Below are 20,704 nucleotides of genomic sequence, written 5' to 3' on the forward strand. Positions count from 1 at the left end.
GGTGAATCAAGTGCAGAGCTAGATGGCAGTTCCTTACCTCTCCTCGTATTGGAAGGCAAGATTTCAGTTCTTGGATCTCTCAGGTTCTTCATAGTGATCAGCAGACGTAAATCCCAAGTGACTCAGAGAATATAGCTGTGCTTCCCCGGCAACGTCACGAGAAAAAGGTCTTGATAACACACAAGTATAGGGGGTCGCAACAGTTTTCGAGGGTAGAGTATTCAACCCAAATTTGTTGGTTCACCAAAAGGGAAGCGAAGAATATTCTCAAGTATTAGCAGTTGAGTTTGTCAGATTCAACCACACCTGAAAGATTAGTGTCTGCAAGCAAAGTATCAGTAGCAAAGTAGTATGATAGCAACGGTGCCAGAAACGATCTGTTGACGGCAGACTATTCCTAACTGTTGTATCAATGTCGCCAGTAGGTTGCACGTAGGCGAGTAACTATTCTTCCCCGACAACAGTGTCGGAAAAGGATCTTGCAACAAGTAACAGCATCGTAGCAAGGAACAGCAGTAGCAGCAGCAGCAGTGTAACAGCAGTAGCAACAGTAGTAGCAAAGTGGCCCAATCCCTTTTCTAGCAAGGGACAAGCCTAGACAAAGTAACGTAGCAAGGACCATTAGTGAAATACTCGTAGGCAGTGGATCGGTGATGGATGGGTATGACGGATGTGATTCATCATGTAACAGCTATAACACGGAGAGATATGTAACTAGCTCCCGTTCGTCAATCTAATGTAGGCATGTATTCTGTATGTAGTCATACGTGCTTAGGGAAAAGAACTTGCATGACATCCATTGTCCATCCCTCCCGTGGCAGCGGGGTCCTAATGGAAACTACAGGATATTAAGGTTCTCCTTTTAATAAAGAACCGGACCAACGCATTAACACGTGGTGAATACATGAACTCCTCATACTATGGTCATCTCCGGGAGTGGTTTCGGCTATTGTCACTCCGGGGTTGCCGGGTCATAACACATAGTAGGTGACTACAACTTGCAAGATAGGATCTAAAACCCACATATATTGGCGACAACATAATAGGTTCAGACCTGAAATTATGGCTCTCGGGCCCTAGTGACTAGCATTAAGCATAGCCTAGTAGTAGCAACATGAATCTAGAACATAGTGGATACTAGGGATCAATCCCCGTCAAAAACTAACTGAATTACATGATAGATCTCATCCAACTCATCACCGTACAGCAAGCCTACGATGAGATTACTCATGAACAATGAAGAGCATCATGTAATTGGCGATGGAGGAAGGTTGACGATGACGATGGCGACGATTTCCCCTCTCCGGAGCCCCGAACGGACTCTAGATCTGCCCTCCAGATGAAGAACAGGAGGTGGCGGCGCCTCCGTATCGTAAAACGCGATGAAACCTTCTCTCTGATTTTTTTTCCGGGCGAGACGGAAGATATAGAGCTGAGTTTGGGGGCGGTGGTGCCACGTGGGTCCCAGAAGCCCTCACGGCGGGGCCTAGGGGGCGGCCACGGCCCAGGAGCTTGTGGCCCACTCGCACGCCCCCTCTGGTGGATCTTTGTGCAGGTATTTTTCTTTTATTCCAGAAAAATTCTCCGTAAATTTTGAGGACATTCCGAGAACTTTTATTTCTACACAAAAACAACACCATGGTAATTCTGCTGAAAACAGCGTCAATCCGTGTTAGTTCCATTCAAATCATGCAAATTAGAGTTGAAAACAGGGGCAAAAGAGTTTGGAAAAGTAGATACGACGGAGACTTGTCAGTTATCAAGACCTTTTTCTCACACACGTACACCTTTTTATCCCACAACTATAAAGTTCTTCAACTAATGGCCTTATGTACACATTAATGTCATTGTCGGGTTGCTTGGGCCTTGGATGAGCACTGGCAACATAATGAACTTACGCTTCATGCACAACAAAGGAGGAAGGTTATAGATGCATAGAGTCATACGCCAGGTGCTATGAGTGCTTCTCTACTCCCCAAATGGATTAATGCCATATGCACTTAAACCAAACCATACGTTCCTTGCGTCATCTGCAAAGTCCCCCCACTTTCTCTCGATTTTCCTCCACTGCGAGCCATCAGCGGGTACTCTCAACTTCCCGTCTTTCTTATGGTCTTCTTTGTGCCGTCGCATCAACTTGGCATGCTCTTTGTTTTGGAACAAACGTTTCAACCGTGATATTATAGGAGCATACCACATCAACTTGGCAAGAATCCACTTCCTGCGTCGTTGATCCTCAACATCGTCACCAGGGTCATCGCGGCCGATCTTATAGCACAACGCACCACATACCGGACATGTATTCAAATTCTCGTACTCCTTACCGCAGTAGAGGATGTAGTCATTAGGGCATCCATGCATCTTCTGCACCCCTAATCCTAGAGGGTAGATGGCCTTCTTTGCTTCATACATACCATCGGGCAATTCGTTGTCCTTTGGAAGCACCTTCTTTAACATTTTCAACAACTTTTCAAATCCCTTGTGAGATACACCATTCTCTGCCTTCCATTGCAGCAATTTCAGTGTGGCACCCAGCTTTTTCATATCATCTTTGCAATTTGGGTACAACAATTTTGTGTGATCCTCTAACATGTGCTGCAACTCTAACTTCTCCTTTTCACATGCGCACTTTCTCTTTGCATCAGCAATGGCCCGACCAAGATCATGAGCACGCTCATATGGTGCATCTTCTTCAGCTTCTTCCCCCATTGTAGCACCTTCGTATTCAGGGACACAGAATAGTCGTCATCATCCTCTTCTTCTTCATTTTCTTCCATTAGAACCCCTCTTTCTCCGTGCTTGGTCCAACATTTATAGCCGGACGTGAAACTAGACGTAAACAGGTTGTAGGGTCGAAAGTATGTCTAGAGGGGGTGATTAGACTACTTGACAAGATAAAAACTTAGCCTTTTCCCAATTTCTAGTAAGGGCCAGTTTTACCAACTATGACTAGTCAAGTACACCATACACATGCATATCTAAGAGTATTGCAGCGGAAAGTAACACATGCAAGTGTAAAGTAGAGGGTAAGGTAGGAAGATCAAACGCAAAGGTTGACACGACGATTTTGGAAGGGTTCCGATTGGTGGCGCTATCGTACGTCCATGTTAGTGGAGACTTTAACCCATGAAAGGTAACGGCTGCGAGAGTCCACGGAGGGCTCCACCCACAAGGGGTCCAAGAAGAAGCGGCCTTGTTTATTCCACCACTACTTTCGTCCACACAGGACTAGCCTCACTCACGGTAGATCTTCCGAAGTAGGTGATCTCCTTGCCCTTACAAACATTTTCTTTCAACTCCACAACACAAAGTAGGAGGCTCCCAAACAACACCTAACCAATCTAGGAAGCAGCACCCTCCAAAAGGTAATAGATCTGGTAGAATGATGAACTCATTGCTCTTGTGCTTCAAAAGATAGTCTCCTCAACACTCAATCACTCTCTCTCAAATTTGGCAGGGGTAGGAAACATTGATCTTGTGGAATGCAACTTGGGGAGGCTAGAAATCAAGGTTCAAATGGTTGGAATGGAATCTCTTGATCTCAACACATTAGTAGTTGGCTCTCTCTCAGAAAAAATGATTCTGGCAAGTGTAAGTGTGTTATGAGTGCTTCCTCTATGAATGAGATGTAGGTGGAGGGGTATATATAGGCATCCCAAAAATCCAACCGTTAAAACATTATTGCCCAATCGGTGATACCGAAAAGAATCTCGCTGGTACCGAGTTCCACTAAATGTGGCAACTTTTGAACTCTCGGTGAGACCGACATAGGAATATTGGTGGTACCGATATGATGACCTAGACTGTTTTCCAAACTCGGTGAGACCGACTTCAAACTCATCAATTCCAAAATTTGAAATAATCTCAATAGAATGTTGATACGTCTCAAACGTATCGAATTTTCCAAACAATTTTGCTATTGTTTTGGCCTCATTCTTGCATGATTTGAACGAAACTAACCCGGACTGACGTTGTTTTCAGCAGAGCTGCCTGTATGGTTTCCTTATGTGCAGGAAAATGGATATTTCGGCGTCCCAAAAAATTCCCATAAAAATAGAGAAAATCCATGCACCGGAAGAAACCATGGGCTAGAAGATGGTCCAGAGGGGAGCCACATGGCCCCCAGGCGACTTGCTGGCGCGACCTGCCCCCTGGCCGCGCCGGGAGGCCATCTGGGTGGGGCCCACCCCCTCTAGTTCCCTACTTTGGCTCCTATTTTTATCCGTGATGAGAAAATTCTAGAAAAGAAGTCATTTTGCATGTTCTCGATGCGGAGCCGCCGCCACCCTCGGTTCTTCTTCGGGAGAGATAATCTGGAGGCTGTTTTGGCCTGCTTAGAGGGGAAATCGTCACCATCGTCATCACCATCACCACTCCATCATCCTTCCATGGCTTCTCCCATCATGTGTGAGTAATTCCCTGTTGTAGGTGAAGGGGATGGGAGAGATTGGATGAATTAGATCATGTAATAGTTCATCAGATTGTTGGGGGCATGTTGACTATCATCTACTATTGTGTTTATCATCTTTGCTACTACTTATTACTCTTAATGCTTGTCACTTTGGGCCAGAGTGCCATGATTTCACATCTGAATACTTTATGTTTTCATGAATATATTTGTGTTCTAGATCCTATATATGAGTAGTATGCACCTATTATAGTGCGGAACCGGCGGTCCCAATGGTGGCAGTTTGGGACACCAAAGGGCATAGACTATAGTTTGACGATTACATGTATCCATTTATTGTTAATGCTTTGTTCCGGTGCTCTTTGACATGAGCACAATAATCTCCACAAGTTCCTTTTGGCCCCGTTGATAGCGGGATGGTAGGACCGAAGATGTTCTGTAAGTTTTTATTGCAAGCACGCACGACTACCTCAGGATACATGCCTAATGTTTGATATATGCGTAGATGATCATTACTTTTCTATGTGTCTTGCCCCAAGTGAAATACATGATATCTCTCATCCATGACCAACCATCCATCTCCTTAGCCTACAGTGTTTTAATCTTGCTAGTCACAAGTAGCTTTACTTTCGTTGCTTTGCCACTTTTATTTCCGTTGCCACCATCACTTCCATATCACTGTTGCTACTAATATTTCGTTGCCAAGCAAGTATCTTTCAGGTGCGGTTGAATTGACAACTCAACTGGTAAAGCTTATAAATATTCTTTGGCCCCCCTTGTGTCGAATCAATAAATTGGGTTAACTTACCCGCGAAGACTGTTGCGATCCCTACACTTGTGGGTTATCAAGACCATTTTCTGGTGTCGTTGCCGGGGAGCATAGCTTTATTTAGAAGTCTACTTAGAGTTATTTTGCTTGCTGCGATTTATTCACTATGGGTAAGAAAGGACACCCCAAGGTTTCAATTTTACCATCCACTATGAGAAAAGGTACGGTTCTTAGCACTAGCGCTACGCTTGATTCACCTTCCATTATGAGTAAGTATTCTTCACCACCATCACATGTTGCTTCCACTAATATTGATGAGCCTGGTTTGCTTGGTTATTTTATTGAGTCTCAGATTGCTAAGGCTGCTAAGCACTCTAAAATTGAAATTCCTGTTACACGCTACCCCATTGGTAGATCTTTTGGTTACCCAGACTTCAGTGGTCTCAAGGAAAGAATTCATGATGATGATTATATTGAAATTGACGATAATTTATGCAAGGAACTTACAGAGTGTGCTGACTGTGACCCTGCTTCTGTTAAGAACATGCTTGAAAAGCATTCTATGAAGAACAAGTTTACTCCTGATCCTAAGTTTGCTTCATCTCCTATTTGCATTGAGGATGCTAATTTTGATTTCTCCGTCGATCTTTCACTTATATCCACAGTTGAAGTTGACCCTTCTTATGGCAGAGAAAATGACGATGCTATTGCACACCTTACCAAACTCACTAAGTTGGGTGGCTTATTCACTACAAAGGACAAGAAGAGAAATTATTATCTTACTAAGCTACTTCCTTTCTCTTTGAAGGAAGATGCTAAAGCATGGTATGATGCACTACCATGTGGTTCCATTAAGAGTCGTCAAGATTTAGCTCAATCTTTTGTTGCTAAATATTTTCTTGCTCATAAGCAACATACTGCTTTACCAAGAATTTATATCTTTAAACAGTTGCAGGATGAGAACCTCCCTAAAGCTTGGGGGAGGTATTGCACTTTGCTTAAGGCTAAACCGGTACATGGAAATCCTAAGAATGAATTGCTTGATCTATTTTATGTTGGTCTAACCGATGAATCTAGAACCTATCTGGATAGTTGTGCTGGTTGTGTTTTCAGGGAAAGAACATCGGACGATGCCAAAGAATTAATGGGCAAGATAGCTAAGAATCATGATGATTGGTCCATTCCTGAACCACCTCCATCACCCAAGAAGATTGGTATGCTTTTCTAAATCCCACAAGTTATGCAAGAAGCCAAGAATACTATGAAAGAGAGAGGTATTAAAACTGAAGATGTGAAGAATCAACCTCCTATTGAGGAATTATGTGAGCCTACCACTCACCCACCTCTGGTAGAGGTACACTCTCTTTTAGAATTCAATGCAAGTGCGTCCCTCATGGTAAGCCTCCTGATCAATGTTTAGATGAGCTTGATAATTTCATTGTCAAGCAAAATCACTTTAATGAGCGGATTCAAAGCCAATTGCATGATAATTCCCTTGCTATCAAAAGTTTGATTGATGTTTTAAGTAGAACTGCTAATGATGTTAAAAGTCTTGTTAAGCATTTTCATATGGTTCAAACTCAGCTTGAACAAATTTCTAATGTGCAAAAAGATTTGCTTGCTAACTATGCCAAATAAGTTGATATGCAGGCATATGGTATAAAGAACCGAGGAGGTACACATAAAGAGGATCAAGCAAGATTCTCAATTGCAGGACGAAGACAATGTTAGGTCCCCAAAGAAGAATAAGAAACACAAGGAGGCTGACAAATCCAATGATCCCATAACTAATGAAGAACCTATTGTTGATTCTAATAGTATATCTATTTCCGATGCTGAAACTGAAGATGGTGCTGAACGTGATAAAGATAATGAGAAGATCGATCCTCATGAGATTCAAGAAAAAGAAGCAGCCGACAAGCGCAAGAGGTATACTAGAGAAGACTTTATTGCAAGAAAACATGGGATGGAAAGAGAACCATGGGTACAAAAATCAATGCCCTTTCCAGGCAAGTCTTTCAAAACTAAAGAATAAGAGCATTACAATAAATTTTGTGAATGGATGAAACCTCATTTTCTTCAAATTCCTTTGACCGATGCTATTACGTTGCCTCAGTACTCGAGGTATATGAAAGATATTGTCACTAATAAAAGAAAAATTCTAATGAGGCAATATGTACTATGCTTGCTAATTACTCTTTCAGTGGCAAGATTCCTAAGAAGCTTGGTGATCCAAGTATACCCACCATTCCTTGCTCCATAAAAAATAATTATGCCAGGACTTCTTTATGTGATCTTGATGCAGGAGTGAGTGTTATTCCTTTCTCTCTTTACAAAAGGCTTTGTCTAGATAAACTAATCCCTACAGATATCTCTCTTCAAATGGCTGATATGTCAACAGCCGTTCCTGTAGGTATTTGTGAGGATGTTCCAATTGAAGTTGCCAATTCCTTGATCATTACTGACTTTGTAGTGCTTGACATGCCCGAGGATGGGAGCATGTCTATTATTCTTGGTAGACCTTTTCTTAACACCGCAGGTGCTATTATTGATTGCAATAGAGGAAAGGTGACTTTCAATGTTAATGAGAAGGAGCACGCGGTATATTTTCCGAAGAAGATTTATAAAAGGCATGACCTTAATTCGATTGAGAATATTGAGACCGTGAAGGTTGGAGAGTGGGATTGTCCTCTACATCTGCACCACAAATACAAAACCATTATGGTGGGGACAATATCCATTAAAATAAAGGTACCATGATTGCTTTATAAGAAGTGAATCTTTTTTCTCAAATATAACACCTATTTGGTAGTAGAACTTGATCAACCTTGCTAACAAATATGTTTTATATGAGTAAAAAGAGAAGCTTGTTATGTTTTCGTTTCCTTTATCTTCCATCCTCCTTGTTGTGCCCTAGTTTTATGTTTTTGAAGCTTCATATATTTAACCATTGTTTCGAGCTTACCGGAAGTTTTGCAGCTTTCAGTATTTTGAAAAAAATTCAGAAGTGAAGTTGTTAGAAAAATTCCATAAAATTTAAAATAAGAATTTACATTGAAAAAGAGACGCACGGGCACCTGGAGCCAGCCAGGGGAGCCACCCTTTGTCCAGGCGGCCAGCTGGCGCGGCCTGCCCCCTGCAGCGCCCACAAGTCGACTGGGCCCACCCGGGCCCATTTCCAGGTACTTCCTCCCTTCTCTCTCTCTCCAAAAATCCCGATTTTTCTGTTGGAGCTCGAGTTCTTGCTGTTCTTGGTGGAAAATTTCGATCTCTCTCTACAGCCCATCATTTGTATTGAGAATTTGAGCATTTGCTCCCTCATATGTGACTTCTCCACTCCTCCAATTAAAATTTTGATTGGTGGTCTTATTTGTGAGTATTTAGGAGCTCTTGGTGCTATTCATATGAGCTTGCATGCATGCTTATAAATTTATTTGTGAAGTTTTGTTGCAAGCTTATGCATCAGGAAAGTGAGTAGAATAGTTTGCTCCAACTCATTTTTGCTTAAACCTCCATTTTTGGGATGAACCAAAAATTTCAGATATGAGTTTGTTTGGAAAAGCAAAAGTATGGCTTGGGAAGAAGAGACCCGAGCCTACTGAGAGACTAACTAGAGCTGCAGCTTCATCCTCTACTGTGAGGACAAGTTACAATGATGATATTGTGCCACCGGAGTTGTTCCACGAGACGGACACGGCACGTGCCATGGCATACCCGTGTTCAGATTTCCTTATGGCGGCAGGTATTAAGGATGAGTTTGATAACCTCTGTGCAGCTGCATGATTGACACATCTCGTAACATGACATGTGCAACAATATCCAACTCACCTATTCTTTTGTCAATTGGTTTAGATATAATGATAAAACTTCCAATATTGAATTCAGATTATATGAGGATGTGTTTACCATGTCTTTGGCAGAATTTTGTGATATTATAGGTGTGTGGAATATCGGGAAGACGGCCAAAATGAACGTTCAGCCATACGAGCTGAAATTCCTATTCGCTTACCTTTGCAGCAAGGACCCGCGATAAATTCACCGGGGGAAGATCTCCAGCATCTCGTTTCCCCACATCAAGTATTTCGCATACTATATTGCTCGGTGGGTGCTAGCTCGTGACAACACGAGTAACATGTCGGCTCCGGATCTCGCTATCTTGGCAGCCGCCCTCTTAGGAGATAACACGTATAATATTGGTGCATTGATTGCTCGTCACCTCATCGCTAACAGCGGCAGAGGGCCTCACTTTGGTGCCATCTATGCCACGCTTATCCTCGAGCACCTCGGGTGCACTGTGCGCATGGATGATACGCCTTTTTCATTCATAAGCTTTGATCTTACCGGTATGAAGAGGCATGAGTTTGTTACTAGGACTTCCGAGTTTAGTAACCTTGTTTATATTATGAGATTTGGCGAGCTTACTACTCGCGAGATCCGTCTTCCTGCACCACTTTTGTTGTATTACACTAGCAGGAATGGGTGGTCTTTCACCTTGATTGAGCTGGACGAGTTCGTGATCGAGCAGCAGTTCCACAACCCCATGGAGGAGGTTGTTCCCGAGGAAGAAGAGCCTTCTCCTTGGGAGGCCAGTCGGGCATCAGTGTACGCACCTGAGGCCTCGTATGGTTCTTGGAGCCACCAGTACCACCCCGGAGCCGGAGGAAGCTCCTAGAGCCCGCAGTAGCCGAGCTCAACTTAGGCCAAAAGCCTAAGCTTGGGGGAGCACGTATCCTTCTCCCCTTTCATTGTATCATCCGTAGTATCCTTTGTAAGCCTTTTCAGAGTTTTTCCTGTTCTTGTTTGTTCTTTCTTTGCAAAAACAACAAAAAGATTTCTCTTTTCTTTTGCTTTTATCTAACCTTTGGAAGACCCAAAAAGATTTCGTTTTCTTTAGTTTGCTTTGTTTGCAGAGTTCAGCTCATGTCCATGGTTGCAATTGCACTTGATTATATCTTTCTATGTTCGATAGTGCAAGTGACGATGCAATAATGACGAAGATCGACAGAAGGAATGTAACAAGGAAAGCCGGTATGAACTATATTTGTTTCTAGTTTTGTACATGTGCATGTACTTATGATCTAGAGAGCAGCTTGTAGCGGCATAGTGCTATGATTACAATGCTTTCCCAGTAGTTCATGCTTTCTTTGTAACTAGTCTCGAATAGCTGGAGTGCATAATGTGTTATTGAAATGTTTAGAATGCATTGCATTGTTCATGGTTTGGCATATTAGAGTGGTATTTCCCTTCGGAGAGATTTTGGATTGACTTGTCACATGCTTACACATGTTTATGACTAGAAGTCTATCAAGCCTTGACGATCTTTTTATTTCAGAATATTTATATCGCTTTCATGCCCGATTCAATGTTGTTTTGTCGCTCTGCATGATTATGACCGTTATTGCTCTCTAGTTGGTCGCTTCCCTGTCTTTTGCTAGCCTTCACCTATACTAAGCGGACTGACTGCTTGTGCATCCAAAATCCTTGGAACCAGTTGCGCCATATGAGTCCACCATACCTACCTATATACGGTATTTATGTGCCGTTCTAAATAAATTTGCATGTGCCATATTCTAAATTTTCAAATAAATATTTTGTTTTGTATGCCCGAATCGCTCATGTAGCGACTAGGGGCTACCAATATCTTCCATGCTAAGTAGGTTATTCTCAAGATATGTGTTGATTCACTATCATTCACGAGAAAGTGGCTGGTAACCGGGATGCCCAGTTCCATGCTCAGAGTCAAATCAAATTTAATGAAACAAAACTCCCCCAGGATTGTTGTTTGTATGGACGGTACCCGTGGATTCGACCCGTCGTGGAGTGTGATCGATTGGTGGAGGGGGAGCTAAAACTTTACTTTTCTGTTTGGGAACCACCTATAATGTATTTAGCATGGAAGATATTGAGATCTCTTAGTTGTTATGTTGACAGTGAAAGCATACCGGCCAAAATTTTGATTTATCTCTGTTTTAAAGCTCAAGCTCTGGCACCTCTGCAAACCAATGCTTCCCTCTACGAAGGGCCTATCTATTTTCCTTTTCTATTGAGTCATCCTCTTCTAATAAAAAGCACCAACTATAGAGAGCATAATTGTCATTCTAAGTGTAATGTGCATTGTCCCAAAGCACCACATTGTCTTCTGCATGATTGTGATATTGCTTATTCCGAAATATTTATTTCTAGTCTCCTTTAATACTCCGAAGGAGGGTCTGGATTTATATTTTGCTTCACTCTTGGGGGCTTGCGAGATACCACTCTAGTATATCCAAGTCATTTGCATTGTGATCTCGTTATGATTTTCAGTTACATTTATTCATTCTTAATTGTTTGAAACTCTTCACATGATAGAAGGATTGCTTCATGCATTGTCTTTGTAGCATTACTTCAATACTTGTTGGACTTGTTCGTAGTGCATGCTTATATACATCTGACGAAGAAAAAGAGTTTGTCAAAGTTTTCTTTAGCGCGTTCTGTTTGTTAAACTGAATTGCTTGAGGACAAGCAATATGCTAAGCTTAGGGGAGTCGATACGTCTCAAACGTATCGACTTTTCCAAATACTTTTGCTATTGTTTTGACCTCATTCTTGCATGATTTGAACAAACTAACCCGGACTTATGCTACTTTCAGCAGAGCTGCCTGTATGGTTTTCTTTAGTACAGGAAAATGGATATTTAGACATCCCGGAAAATTCCCATAAAAAATAGAGAAAATCCATGCACCGGAAGGAACCATGGGCCAGAGGGGAGCCATAGGGCCCCAAGGCGACCTGCTCATGCGGCCTGCCAATTGGCCGCGCCGGGAGGCCGCCTGGGCGGTGCCCACCCCCTCTGGTGCCCTACTTTGGCTCCTATTTTTACCCATGATGGGAAAATTCCAGAAAATAAGTTGTTTTGCAAGTTCTCGACGTGGAGCCGCCGCCACCCTCGGTTCTTCTTCGGGAGAGCTAATCTGGAGGCTGTTTTGGCCACCAGAGAGGGGAAATTGTTGCCATCGTCATCACCATCACCACTCCAGCATCCTTCCATGGCTTCTCCCATCATGTGTGAATAATTCCCTGTTGTAGTTGAAGGGGGTGGGAGAGATTGGATGAGGTAGATCTTGTAATAGTTCGTCGGATTGTTGGGGGCATGTTGCCTATCATCTACTATGGTGTTTATCATCTTTGCTACTACTTGTTACTCTTAATGTTTGTCACTTTGGGCCCGAGTGCCATGATTTCAGATCTGAATACTTTATGCTTTCATGACTATATTTGTGTTCTAGATCCTACCTATGAGTAGTATGCACCTATTATAGTCCGGAACCGGCGATCCCAATGGTGATAGTTTGGGACACCAAAGGGGGTAGACTATAGTTTGAGGATTCCATGTAGCCATTGATTGTTAATGCTTTGTTCCGGTGCTCTTTGACAGGAGCACCTTAATCTCCATAAGTTCCTTTTGGCCCCGCTGATAGCGGGATGTTAGGACAAAAGATGTTGTGCAAGTTCTTATTGCAAGCACACACGACTACCTCGGGATACATGCCTAATGTTTGATATATGCCTAGATGATCATTACTTTTCTATGTGCCTTGTCCCAAGTGAAATACATGATATCTCTCATCCATAACCAACCATCCATCTCCTTAGCCTACAGTGTTTTAATCCTGCTAGTCACAAGTAGCTTTACTTTCGCTGTTCTACTTTCGTTGCTTTGCCACTTTTATTTCTGTTGCCACCATCACTTCCATATCACCATTGCTACTAATATTAAATTTCCAAGCAAGTATCTTTCAGGTGCGGTTGAATTGACAACTCAACTGTTAAAGCTTATAAATATTCTTTGGCTCCCCTTGTGACGAATCAATAAATTGGGTTAACTTACCCGCGAAAACTGTTGTGATGCCCTACACTTGTGGGTTATCAAATGTTGGTCGCACAATCTCGATGGCACCGATAGGAATGTTGTTTGTACCAAGATGGTCGGTTTGGCATATGATCTATCTAAATGTAAAATCGGTATGGCCGAGTAGGAAATGTTGGTGGCACCGATTTTGCATATGTGGCTTGGGACAGATATATTTTGTGGGAAAGTGGCTGGGTGTTTTTGGTGGCTGTCTCTAAGCACTTGAGCAACCAATTCATCATAATACATCATCCCCTTTTAATAGTATTGGCTTTCCAATGGACTCAAAGTGATTTCTCTCAAAGTATAAAAATGAAGAGTCTTCTTGCTTGAAGCTGTAGCCAATCTTATTCCTTCCTTGCATCAAGGGGACATCTCCACAAAATCCTATAGCTAAAGCATCTTTGAACTTTTCTGATATGTACTTGAATAAATTCATTAGTCCAATGATTCATATGTTATGATTAATTACCAAAATCACCTTAGGGAGAAATTTTGCTTTCAATATCCCCTTTTTTTGTAATTGATGACATGATATAGATCAAAGCTTCGACAAAAGATATAATCAATGATTAGCATCGATGCTTTGAGAGGTATGTGAAAATCAAGAGCTCCCCCTAAATTTGTGCATTATTATAAATTTGCATTTGAATGCAAATGCACGATCGCTTAGGATTATGTGTCACTCTTCCATGTCACTTACAACTTGGTGGAGTGCATGAATGATATGAAAGAATAGAAATGCACAAAACATCAAACAAGCAAGTGAATGATCATCATGTAGATAGCTCAAAAGTAATAAAGTGGTAGCATCAAACAATCAAAGTGTATGATCAAACACACATCTAAACAAATAAAGTCATCCAAGAGACCTAATAAAGTTTTGAAAACCAAATGAGAGAAAATAAAGTCAAAAGCTCTCTCTCTCTCTCTCTCTCTCTCTCTCGAAGCCGTGTGATTTATACACTTGTCCCCCTTTGGCAACAAGTACCAAAACGTTCAAAGGTCTAATCTAAGCGTCTCTCTGGGCATGAACTCCTCTAGTACCTGAAGTTGTAGTAGACAAGAGAGCATCGACAAAGGCTTCAGCACATGTTGCTGGAGCTGGAGTTGGAGGTGTAGACACGGGAGGTGCTAGAGGAGGAGATGAAGCTTGAGTTGATGAATACGGTCTTTCTTCTGGTACAGGCACAGGTGCTGACCTGGTGTGGGTCGTGAACCATTTGGTAGTGCGAAGAAGTGAATCATCTTTATCTTCATCGTCTGAGCATGGAATCTTCATTGAGTCAACTTCATGCTGAAGTTGCTGAACATTGGTGGTCAACTCTGTCACATTCACATCAAGGTCATGGAATTTTGTCTCCACGATCCTCTCTAAACTCTTCTGGTTTAGCAAGATCTCTGAAATATTCTTCTCCATCCCTTGGATGGTGTTGACCAAGAAGGACGTCTTATCATCTTTGGTTTTGAGATGGGGTGGGGGAGTTCGAGCATTCCTAGCAATTTTTGCACTTGCTGCCTGTGCACCCTCTCTAGTTGTAGCTGAGCTGGGATGGGTGTCATCCATCACAACTGTATTATCCTCAAACTCTGGCTGAAATGGCAAATGAGGATGATCAAGCTGAAATGCATGCTTGCCAATCTTGGCACTAATGAGCATCCGAATGTATGGTGTGTATCCGGATGATCTCTTCTGGTGTGCAGAAGTTTTCCTGATAGCCGCAACAATCAAATCCATGACCTTGAAGCGAGTGTGGGTGTCTAGATGATATAACATATTGATGGGATAGCCTCTAATCAATTTTTCATCACCTGATTTGGGCATCAGTGTATGTTTCAAGATAGTGTTGGTAGTGGTTATTCCTGCTTGCAAGAAATAGACACAGCCAAGCTTGTGAGACGACAGATAGTCATTGGGCACTGGCTTGTACATGTTAGCCATGGAGTTGTGATTAATCTTAGGATCTGAATACACATCCCAGTCCTCTACTCATGACTTTGGAGCACCAATGATAGTAGTCCATTCTTCAATTGTGGCTTCATATCCATGGCCATCAGTCATCCAGAATATTGTGCCATCTACATAGAAATGAAATGTTGAGTAGAATTGCATAATCATCTCATCATTCCATGCAGTGATTTCTCTGCCATAAAACTCTTCAATGTCAACAAGATTGAAGTTTTCTCTCGGATGGGGAAATAAATCTTCATTTGCTTTGATGTATTCCCAGTCGACATATCTCATGTCACTAACTACTGGACTCTTGTGAAACAGAACTGTATCATAGAAATCTTGGTGTTCCCTTATGTGAAACCGGGGATCAACAATAGTTCTCCTCCTCACAACATAGGGACCAATGGTTCTCCACTTCCTCAACCCTGCATCTCTTATGTTCTTCATGTCTTCAGCAATTGGATGAGCCTCACTATGAAGTGGCAGATGAGGTCTTAGCTTCATGGGAATAGGTGCGTCCTCATCTTCTTCCTCTGCAGCAAAGGCTCTGGAAGCAGTTCCTTTCTCTTCAGCAGCTGCGGGTATGTCCTTTGTAGTCCTCTTGGGAGCTTGATGTCCCACAAGCGTATGGGATCGCAGCAGTTTTCGAGGGTAGAGTATTCAACCCAAATTTATTGATTCGCTCACAAGGGGAAGCTAAAGAATATTCTCAAGTATTAGCAGCTGATTCGTCAATTCAACCACACCTGAAAGATTAGTGTCTGCAAGCAAAGTATTAGTAGCAAGGTAGTATGATAGCAACGGCACCAGAAAAAGCTTTGACAATTCCCGGCAACGACGCCAGAAAAAGCCTTGTTGACGGGATGTTAGCGCCAACAAAGTCTTGCAACAAGTAACATCGGAGCAATAACAGCAGTAGCAACAGCAGCAAAGTGACAGCAGCGGCAAAGTGGCCCAATCCCTCTTGTAGCAAGGGACAAGCCTAGGCAAAGTAACTTAGCGAGGACCAGTAGTAAAAGACTCGTACGCAGTGGATCGGTGATGGATGAGTGTGATGGATGTGATTCATCATGTAACAGCTATAACACGGAGAGATATGTGGCTAGCTCCCGTTCATCAATCTAATGTAGGCATGTATTCCGTATGTAGTCATACGTGCTTAGGGAAAAGAAATTGCATGACATCTATTGTCCATCCCTCCCGTGGCAGAGGGGTCCTAATGGAAACTATGGGATATTAAGGTTCTCCTTTTAATAAAGCACCGGACCAACGCATTAACACGCGGTGAATACATGAACTCCTCATACTATGGTCATCTCCGGGAGTGGTTCCGGCTATTGTCACTCCGGGGTTGCCGGGTCATAACACATAGTAGGTGACTACAACTTGCAAGATAGGATCTAAAACACACATATATTGGCGACAACATAATAGGTTCAGATCTGAAATCATGGCACACGGTCCCTAGTGATAGGCATTAAGCATAGCCAAGTAGTAGCAACATCAATCTAGAACATAATGGATACTAGGGATCAATCCCCGTCAAGAACTAACTCGATTACATGATAGATCTCATCCAACTCATCACCGTCCAGCAAGCCTACGATGGGATACTCACGAACGATGAAGAGCATCATGGAACTGTCGATGGAGAAAGGTTGATGATGACGATGGCGACGATTTTCCCTCTCCGGAGGCCGAAACGGACTCCAGATCTGCCCTCCAGATGAAGAACAGGATGTGGCGGCGCCTCCGTATCACAAAACGCGATGAAACCTTCTCTCTGATTTTTTTTCCAGGCGAAACGGAAGATATAGGACTGAGATTGGGGGCGGTGGTGCCACGTGGGCCCCACAAGCCCTCATGGCGCGGCCATACGGGGTGGTCGCGGCCCAGGGGCTTGTGGCCCACTGGCACGCCGCCTCACGTGGAACTTTCCGCAGGTATTTTTCTTTTATTCCAGAAAAAAACTCAGTAAATTTTCAAGACGTTCCGAGAACTTTTATTTCTGCACAAAAACAACACCATGGCAATTCTGCTGAAAACAGTGTCAGTACGGGTTAGTTCCATTCAAATCATGCAAATTAGAGTCCAAAACGAGGGCAAAAGAGTTCGGAAAAGTAGATACGATGGAGACGTATCAACTCCCTCAAGCTTAAAGCCTTGCTTGTCCTCAACCAACTCAGTTGACAAACTGAGAGAGACAAAAGAAAAACTTTGACGAACTCTGTTTGATCTTGTTGTTGCAACCATGTCTAACTCACAACCAGAATATCAGCAAGATCACAAGCAAACCACAAAAGCAAATGACATCTAGGTCTCACGGTAAACTCATATCAATGGCATAATCAACTAGCGAGCAAATAGTAATAAGCCTCAAGAGTCAATACTTCAATCAAATAAGCCTCAAGAGTCAATACTTCAATCAAAACAACATGAAGCTGTATGAATAGATGGTATCTTGCTAGCTCTTTCTGAGACCGCAAAACATAAATGCAGAGCACCTTACAAGACTAAGGGCTGACTAAAAATTGTAACTCATGGCAATGAAGATCCAGTCATAGTCATACTCAACACAGTTAAAAGCAAAGCATAAAAATGACAGAGGTGCTCTCTAATTGGTGCTTTTGTAAGAGGAGGATGAGTCAACAGGAACATAAACAAACAGGCCCTTCGCAGAGGGAAGCATTGATTTGCAGAGGTGCCAGAGCTCAAGCTTTGAAAACAGAGATAATAATTTTGGGTGGCATGCTTTCATTGTCAACGCAATGACTAAGAGTTCTCAACATCTTCCACACTACACATGCTATAGGTGGTTCCCAAACAGAAAAGTTAAGTTTTGACTCCCCCACCACCAATCAATCACACTCCACGGCTAGCCGAATCCTCGGGTACCGTCCATACCAACATCAATCCTGGGGGAGTTTTGTTTGCAATTATCTTTTCGATTTGAGCATGGAACTGGGAATTCCAATTACCGGCCCCTTTCTCGTGAATGATAGTGAATAAACACATATCGAGGATAACACGCCTAGCATGGAAGATACCAATAGCCGCCTGTCACCACATGAGCGGGTCGGGCATGCAAAACAGATTATTTCTTGAAGATTTAGAGAGTGGCACATGCAAATTTACGTGGAACGGCAGGTAGATACCACACATAGGTAGGTATGGTGGACTCATATGGAAAACTTTGGGATTATGGAGGTGGATGCACAAGCAGTATTCCCGCTTAGTAGTAGTGAAGGCCAGCAAAAGACTGGGAAGCGACCAACTAGAGAGCGACAACAGTCATCAAAATGCATTGAGAGTAACTAACATTGAGTGCAAGCATGAGTAGGACATAAATCACGATGAACATGAACATCATGGAGGCTATGTTGATTTTGTTTCAACTACATGCATGAACATGCACCAAGTCAAGCCACTTGAAATATTCAAAGGAGGATACCATCCTATTGATACGTCCATCTTGCATCATGCTTTCATGTTGATATTTATTGCTTTATGTACTATTATTATACTTTGTGGTACCATACTTATGGCTTTTCTCTCTTATTTTGCAAGGTTTATTTGGAGAGGGAGAATACCGGCAGCTGGAATTTTGGACTGGAAAAGGAGCAAGTTTGAGTCCTCTATTCTATGCAACTCCAAATGCCCTGAAAATCAACGTGGAATTTTTTGGGAATATATAAAAAATACTGGGCGACAGAAGTGCCAGAGGGGAGCTGCCAGGGGCCCACAAGCCTGGTGGCCGCGGCCTGCCCCCTGGCGCGGCAACAGGGCTTGTGGGCACCCTGGTGGCCCACTGCCCCCCCCCCCTCTTCTGCTATATGAAGGGTTTCATCCGGAAAAAAATCAGGGCGGAGCTTTTTCGTGGATTCTCCGCCGCCACGAGGCGGAACTTGCGCAGAACCAATCTAGAGCTCCGACAGGACGATCCTGCTGGGGAAACTTCCCTCCCGGAGGGGGGAATCGTCGCCATCGTCATCACCAACACTCCTCTCATCGGAGGGGACTCGTCTCAATCAACATCTTCATCAGCACCATCTCATCTCCAAACCCTAGTTCATCACTTGTAACCAATCTCCGTCTCGCGACTCCGATTGGTACTTGTGAGGTTGCCAGTAGTGTTGATTACTCTTTGTAGTTGATGCTAGTTGGATTACTTGGTGGAAGAGTTTATGTTCAGATCCTTGATACTACTCATTACACCTCTGATCATGATTATGATTATGCTTTGTGAGTAGTTACTTTTTGTTGGGGAATCACTCTAACTCTTTTGGTCTCAATGTTATGTATATGCGTATCGCTATCGAGATTCAATATGAACAATCCTCTCACATTCGGTGCATGACCATAAAAGATGTTACTCATAGAAATAGAACAACCATTATTCTCAGACTTAAAAGAGTAACCGTCTCGCAATAAACAAGATCCAGATATAATGTTCATGCTCAACGCAGGCACTAAATAACAATGATTATCGATCAACTGGCTAGCCAACTAGAGGCATGCTAGGGACGGTGTTTTGTCTATGTATCCACACATGTAAATGAGTCTTCATTCAATACAATTATAGCATGGATAATAAACTATTATCTTGATACAGGAATTATAATAATAACTATACATTTATTATTGCCTCTAGGGCATAATTCCAACACTTTTGTTCCTGAGGACATGGGATAAGTCATGCTAATAGTAGTCATGTGAATTTGGTATTCGTTCGGTATTTTGATATGTTGTATGTTGTTTTTCCTCTAGTGGTGTTATGTGAACGTCGACTACATAACACTTCACCATTATTTGGGCCTAGAGGAAGGCATTGGGGAGTAGTAAGTAGATGATGGGTTGCTAGAGTGACACAAGCTTAAACCCTAGTTTATGCGTTGCTTCGTAAGGGGCTGATTTGGATCCACTAGTTTAATGCTATGGTTAGACGTGGTCTTAATTCTTCTTTCATAGTTGCGGATGCTTGCGAGAGGGGTTAATCATAAGTGGGGTGCTTGTCCAAGTAGGGAAGTACCCAAGCACCGGTCCACCCACATGTCAGAAATTCCCGTGTGTCCTCGGGAGCGTTTTTCCTCCTATAAGACTTTGTTCAGTCTTGTCCCTTGCTACAAAAGGGATTGGGCCACTGTGCTGCACCGTTGCTATTACTTGTTACTTTCCATCGGCTACGTTTCACCTCACTACACCATCACTTTTTACCGCTACTTTCAGTGCTTGCAGTTATTACCTTGCTGAAAACCGTTTATCAGAGCCTTCTGCTCCTCGTTGGGCTCGACACTATTACTTATTGAAAGGACTACGATTGATCCCCTATACTTGTGTGTCATCACCTATCATAGTCATCTCAACATTCATGTTGGCAAGCAAAACAAACCATTATACGCTCCTAGTTTAATAAGCATGGCATAAGCAACTCTGATCTAGGCATTGCAAACATGTTTCTCTCACAACAAAGCTGAATCAGGCATGATGAGCTAGTCATACTTACAAAAACAAAATAGATTGAGTTCATACCAGCTTTTCCAGCTCAGTCACTTCATCATATATCGTCATTATTGCCTTTGACTTGCACGACCGAATGATGTGAACAATAATAAGTGTGCTCGTGCATAGGACTACGCTGGAATCTGCAGGCAAACACAAAGGAGAAGACAAAGTAATATGGCTCTT

The sequence above is a fragment of the Hordeum vulgare genome, chromosome 6H (assembly GCF_904849725.1).
Source record: "Hordeum vulgare subsp. vulgare chromosome 6H, MorexV3_pseudomolecules_assembly, whole genome shotgun sequence".
Taxonomy (NCBI): Eukaryota; Viridiplantae; Streptophyta; class Magnoliopsida; order Poales; family Poaceae; genus Hordeum; species Hordeum vulgare.